Here is a 6,275-nt window from a genome sequence, read left to right on the forward strand (position 1 = left end):
GGTGGGGGCGATTAGCGTTCCTTAGGATTGGTACTTTTGTTCCCTGCGAGGAAGCGAAGCAACACCCCATGGGGGTATGTAAGGCACCTGCCATGTCTTTTGCGAACATTATGTCTTAATATGAATCAATGCGAGGTGCTTGTCCTGTCTCGGCTCGGCTCCCCCTTTCTATCCTCACGAGGACGTGGTGCTCTACGCTGACAGGTCCCAGTCCCCAGGCAGGCTTCAGTCGTCGCTGGTATGCCAGGTCGTGATGCCGTGGTCAAGGCCAGGAGGTGACCGGCCCGAGGTCTGGTAAGAGCCCCTGAGTTGCGATGCTCGGGGGGTCCCCTTTAGCGCTCAAGCAGCCCTCGCTAGGCGAGAAAGGAAGGCAACGTCGCCATGACAGAGCCGCACTGGGCGAGGGTTTTGCGCTGCGTTGGTCCAACTCCTGTAAGGGCGTGACTTATCTCTTGAGTGTGGTGTAGTTCCTCGACGAAGCGCCCGGCCCGAGTGGTGGCAGCTGAGGCGCTGCTGGGTTAGGTCCTCGCAAGCTTCTTCCCACTCCCCCGCACTTTCCTTAATGCTCTACGTCCTCAGGTCCCGGCCCTCGAGCGAGCTCAGCCGCCGCTGGTATGACAGGTTGCGATGCCGTGGGTCAAGGCCAGAGGGTGAGGGCTGGAGAGCCAGTAGGAGCCCATGAGTCGCGATGCTCAGGCGCCCCCCTTTTAACGTGCAAGTGGTCCGTGCCAGAGAGAGGGAGAGGCAGCTCGCGACGTCCCCAGCATTGCTCCTGGAGTAGGTCCTGCACACCAATCATGAAGAGAAACAAGACCTGTTGTTACGGTTGCCAGCCAACCTTTGGTCGCTCCGGGGAAGTGATTGGGGCACTGAGGGCCTGGTGAGGTGGCGCCTTGCGGGGCTGCCGCGGCCAGAGCTCGACCACTCAGATTTATCGGCGTTGCAGGGATGGACCCGTGCGCAAATGCCGTGCCAGAGCGAGCGGCTCCATAAGCAGGCGTCAATCAAGCAGGCGATTAGGTCGGATACGTTAAGCACGCAGGAGGAAATTCATTTTAAGTAGACGCGGGAAAAGCAAACGCCGTTGGGCCAGGCCCGAGCAGCTCGGGGTTGATGCAGCCCGAGGGGCTCCCCCAACAAGGTAAGTAAAGAGCATAAGCAAAACGGATACATGCCGCAGGGATGGACCCACGCGACCTGGGAATGATGCGGCCCTGTGGGCGCTTCCAGCTAAAAACAGAACTTAGAAAGATGTCACCTAGTGTCGTTGAAGATGAAGTGATGTTGAAGAAGTGGGCGATGCGCGATGATGACACCGACCCTCACGAGCCCCCAAGCCCAGGAGCCTCGAGAGGCTCCGGAGGCACAGGTGGGTCTCCGAGGGCCATCTCCATCTCTGCCAGGACCGCACAATGCCTGACCTCCTGGGCCTCCAGAATGCTCCTTAGCAGGCGCTGATGAGCGGCGACCACATTCGGCAGGCCAAAAGGCATGCGAACGTAGCTGTGAGGTGGACCCTCGCAACGCCCCATGCATGAAGGCCAGAGGCACTCCTGAGACGCGGCTCGGTTGAGCCCTGGCACGTCAATGCGGACGCGCAGCCCACCATCCTCACCTGGATGTGGGGCTACGGTGGGCAAGCAGCGGCTGCCGCGCATAACTCTCGACTCCTGTAGCTCCTGGGTGTTTCTTGCGATGAACTCCTGAGGGTTTGGTCTTCCTTGCCTTGTACCTTCCTGAGGGAAACGTGTTTGGAAGCACCCCTCCAAGTGGTGCCCGAGCGCCTCCTTCGCTACCTTGGCAAGGTCTGTGGCTCTCCAAGAAAGAGCCCCCGAGCCCTGCTTGAGGAGGGCGCCGGGCGTGCCTTCCTATTCGAGAGAGGGTGGCGCTCCCTGATTGAGCGCAGATCCTGACGCAACACCTCTAGAGGCGCCTGCCTCCTTATGGCTTGGGCCAGGCGAAACCTTCTTCTTCTTAAGGGTCGCCTCGGGAAGTCTTCTGTTCCTGTGGTCCGGGTCTTCGATTGCTGCGGCTTGGAACGCGCGCTCAAGTGAACACACTGCATCCCTTTCTTCACAGGGTACGGTGATGACTCCACTGCTTCCTGGCATCTTGAGGACATTGTATCCATGATGAGTCACTGCCATGAACTTGGCCAGGGCTGGGTACCCGAGGATGGCGTTGTATGGCAGATGGATGTGGGCGACGTCAAAGTCGATGAGCTCGATGCGGTAGTTGTTGCGCTGCCCGAAGGTGACTGGAAGGCGAACCTGCCCTATTGGAACAGTGGAACCATCAGCGACTCCTGAGAAGGGCTTGGTTGGCTGAAGCTGATCGTATGGCACTTGTTGGTTGTCGGACGTCTCGACGGACAGGACGTTGAGTCCTGCTCCGCCGTCAATGAGGGTCCTGGTGACCTGCACGTTGCTGATGACTGGGGAGCAAAGCATCGGGAGGACTCCGGCCATTGTCGTGCACTTGAGCTGATCCGCTGAGCTGAACGTGATAGCGCACGCAAACCACCTGAGAGGGTGCGTGGCCTCAAGCTTGGGAAGGACTGCATTCACCTCGCGAGCAAACTGCTTGAAGATGCGCTGTGAGGCTGGGGCCTGCGTGCCACCCAAGATGCAAGTGATTGCGCGTGGCTCCTGGAAGCCCCCAGCCCCCTCGTCTTGATGTTGGTCTTCGTTCCTCCTTGGCGGTGGCGGTAGAGGGGGAAGGCCTGCGTCGATGTGCGGGCGATCCTCACGAGGCTGATCTCTCCAGCCTCCCTCGCGAGGCTGGTCCTGCCAGCGATCCTCGTGAGGTCGGTCACGCCACCCTTGGCGAGGGCCACGGTCTTCCCATCGTCCTCCACCTCTTCCTCCTCCTCGGCCATAGCCCCTGTCGTTGCGCTCGGGGCGTCGGCCGACACGTCCATCTCTCACGGCCCTGAGCTCTTGACATTCGTTGGTGTTGTGGGTGTGGAGGTCGTGGTACACGCAGTACCAGCTGCCCTTGGATGACTTAGGCTGATCCCTGCCTCGCTTGGTGTCTGGTTCCGCTGCAAGCACGGCAGCCCCCTCGTGCTTCACGTCCTTGTCCTTGGGCTTCTTCTCTTTTGGGTCGGCAGCCGGAAGTTCGAGGAGGGAGAGGCGTCCTTCCTCAGCCCTGGCGCACTTGGTCGCCAAGTTGAACAGCTCCAGGGACGTGCACATGTCTTCATGGATTGCTAGCTCCTCCTTCATCTTGATGTCGCGTATGCCATCAGAGAAGGCCGAGATGATGGCTTCTTCAGTCACCTTGAGGATCTTGAGGCGAGCGTTGTTGAAGTGCTAGATGTATTTCTACAGGGTTTCCCCTTGCTGCTGCTTGATGCGGCGGAGATCGCTCACGGCTGGGGGCCGATCACGAGTGCCCTGGAAGTTGGTGATGAAGTGAGTGCCCATCTCGTCCCAAGAGGAGATTGTGCCAGGAGCCAGGTTCAGGAGCCAGGTGCGGGCCCCGTCCTTGAGCGCCATGGGGAACCAGTTCTCCATGACCCTTTCGTCTCCGTTGGCGGCTTTGATGCATAGCTCGTAGAGCTGTAGGAACTCCGCGGAGTCCGCCGTGCCATCGTAGCGAGGGGGCAGGTCAGGCTTGAACTTGCCTGGCCATGTGACGCCGTGTAGCTTGGGGGTGAGGGCACGGCAGCCTGCTGTGGCCACCGGCACCTTTTGCTGGTGCTGGGCTTGTTCCTGGGGATTACGGCGCACCGCCGCTTGGAGCAGCGCGGGGTCTTGGCGTGGAGGTGCAGGGACGCGATCTTGGCACGCCGGCGCTGGGAGCATGCGAGCACCTTCTTGGGGACGAGGGATCTCTTGGCAGCTCCTTTCTTGCTGCGCAGGCGCCGGACGCGGAGGGTCTCGCCCTGGGGCTGTGCGCCTTGGAGCCAGGGTGCCTTCTTGGGGAGGAGGTGGTGGAGGCACCTCCTGATCCTCGCCTCCTGCACGGAATGGAGGGCGAGGCAGCAAGAAGGACTGCAAGGGGGAGCCCCCTGCGGTGCTGACGAGCTCGGTGATGCGGGCGAGCCAGTCCTCGTAGAGGTCGTCGACGGGGCGGTAGTGCAAGAGCTCTCTTTCCAGGAGCAACGCGACGTGCGCGTCCGTGGGGGCACGACGGGCGTGGGATGACGAAGCGGCCGGAGTCAGCGACGGTGTGGCGGTGCGGCCCTCCCGCCGTATCAAAGGATGCTGGGACGAGGCCTGTTGCTCGTTCCCCGCCGGGCCGGTGGCGGCGTTGGCGGCAGGTGACGGGGAACGACGAGGGCGTCCGCCAACGGGCGCTGTCTGGGCGACACGGGAGGCGAGAGCAGCCTGGCGCTCGGCGCGAGCCCGACGAGCATCAACCATGGATACGACGGAAGATCACACGCGAACAGCGGAAGAAAGATTCCGGCGCACCCCTACCTGGCGCGCCAAATGTCGGATTTTGGGTTCCGGCAGACCCTTGAGGTTCGAACACTGGGGTGCACGTGGAGATCTCTCCCCTACCGATCTACGTCCAATCTCCTCGCGTGATCTAAGCTGGAAACAACGAACAACACAAGGGACACGAGGTTTATACTGGTTCGGGCCACTGTTGTGGTGTAATACCCTACTCCAGTGTGTGGTGTGGTGGATTGCCTCAGGGGCTGATGATGAACAGTACAAGGGAAGAACAGCCTCGCGAGAGGTGTTCTTGAGCCGGTGCGATGAACTGCTTGGGTGAGTTCAGTCGCCTCTCTCTCTCTCTCTCTACTAGGGCTCTACCAGATCTCTAGCTGTCCTCTCTCTCCTTTTCTCTCTTTTTTCTCTTCCTCCCCCCTACTCTGTGGTGGCTAGCTCTATTTATAGAGGCCCTGGGCCTCTCCCCAAATAATGAGCGGGAAGGGCGCCAACAATTGCATTTTGAAGGGGAACATCTAGTACAAGTTATCCTGGCCAAAGGTGTTCTTCGGCTGCCAAAAGCACTGGTGATGACGCCGTCTTGGATTCCACGGTGACCTCCGTCCTGCCGCTCTATTGGTCTTGGTCTCGTTGCACCGGAATGGTAACCTTTGCCCGATGCCTTGGCCTGTGCTTGCCCCCTTTGCACCAAAGGGGAAACAAGGACACTGTGCAGGCCGGCACCCGCCTGGTCTCGATCATCATGGCTTGCGTCACGGGCTCCTCGTGAGGTACCCCTGCCTTGATATCTCCGCCTCCTCGCGAGCCTGCCTGATGAGTCTGCCTTTGAGGAAGTTTCTGGTGGTCCGCCCCGCGAGGCTTGGCCCCTCGCGAGGGTCTTGATCTTGAGCTGATGAAGATGGGCCGTGCTGGGCTCCCACTTGAGCCATGCCGTAGGCCACAGGCAGGCAAGTCTGGGAACCCCCGTTCCCAGAACACCGACAGTATTCCTGTCGGTGGGTCACGCTGCCGCGGCGAGCTTGAGGGCGAGCTTGAGCACCGCCAGGACCTCCTTGGCGTCCCCCTTGATGGTGAGGACGCCCTGGCTCCCCGGCATCTTCATGAGATTGTAAGCAGGATGGGTTGCTGCCATGAACTGGGCCAAAGCTGGGTACCCGAGGATGGTGTTGTATGGAAGGCCAATGCGGGAGATGTCGAAGTCGATGAGCTCTGTGCGGTAGTTGTCGCGCGTGCCGAAGGTCACGAGGAGGCGGATCTGCCCCAGGGAGCGGGCGGGGCCCTCGCCAACTCCCGAGAAGGGCTTGCTGGGGTGGAGTCACTCGAACGGTACGTGAAGGAGGTTGAAGGCCTCGACAGAGAGCACATTGAGGCTGGTGCCGCCGTTGACGAGCATCTTGGTGATGGATACGTGGCAGATGGTGGGTGCGCACAGCATCAGGAGCGCACCCGAACCAATGGTGGAGGCGGGATGGTCCTCCGAGTTGAAGGTGAGGTTGGCCTTAGGCGCGGCCCAGCCGAGCGGAGCCCCCGGGCACTTGGAAGCGACGCCGATCTGGCAAAGGTAAGGCTTGAGGTGCTGATCTAAGAGTGGTGCTTGCGAACCGCCGAGAAGAGTTGTGACGACGGGGGCCGCCGGTTCCCTGAAGCGTGTGACGAAGAGGTCACACAGCTCCTCCCAGGTGGCGGCAGAAGACTCCGGCAAGTGGAGGAGCCAGGCGCGCGACGCGCCCGCAAGGGCCATTGGGAACCAGTTGGCCATGACCTTGCCGTCGCCCCGGGCTTCCAGGACGGCCTCCTCGTATGCCAGCAGGAAAGCCGACGGGTCCTCCGCGCCGTCGTAGTGTGGCGGCATCTCCGGCTTGAACTTGG

Source organism: Triticum aestivum, chromosome 1A (genome assembly GCF_018294505.1).
Source record: "Triticum aestivum cultivar Chinese Spring chromosome 1A, IWGSC CS RefSeq v2.1, whole genome shotgun sequence".
Taxonomy (NCBI): domain Eukaryota; kingdom Viridiplantae; phylum Streptophyta; class Magnoliopsida; order Poales; family Poaceae; genus Triticum; species Triticum aestivum.